Source organism: Arachis ipaensis, chromosome B01, assembly GCF_000816755.2.
Source record: "Arachis ipaensis cultivar K30076 chromosome B01, Araip1.1, whole genome shotgun sequence".
NCBI lineage: Eukaryota > Viridiplantae > Streptophyta > Magnoliopsida > Fabales > Fabaceae > Arachis > Arachis ipaensis.
This window is the reverse complement of record NC_029785.2, coordinates 115,978,730-115,978,938: the sequence shown is the minus strand read 5'-3', so window position 1 is coordinate 115,978,938 and position 209 is coordinate 115,978,730.

The following is a 209-nucleotide window of genomic DNA, read 5'->3' as shown; positions in this document are numbered from 1 at the left end:
GCGGCCGCATGGCTCACGCGACCGCACGGATTGGAATAGCACAAGTGACGTGGAGGCGTGAACGACGCGCCCGCGTGGCAAAGCAAAACGCCGCATGAAGCGTCCGCATGAATGACGCGATCGCGTGACATGCACGATCTGCATAATCTGCATATATATATGGAGACCATTTATAAACTCAACAAATTTAAAGTATCAATAATATTATT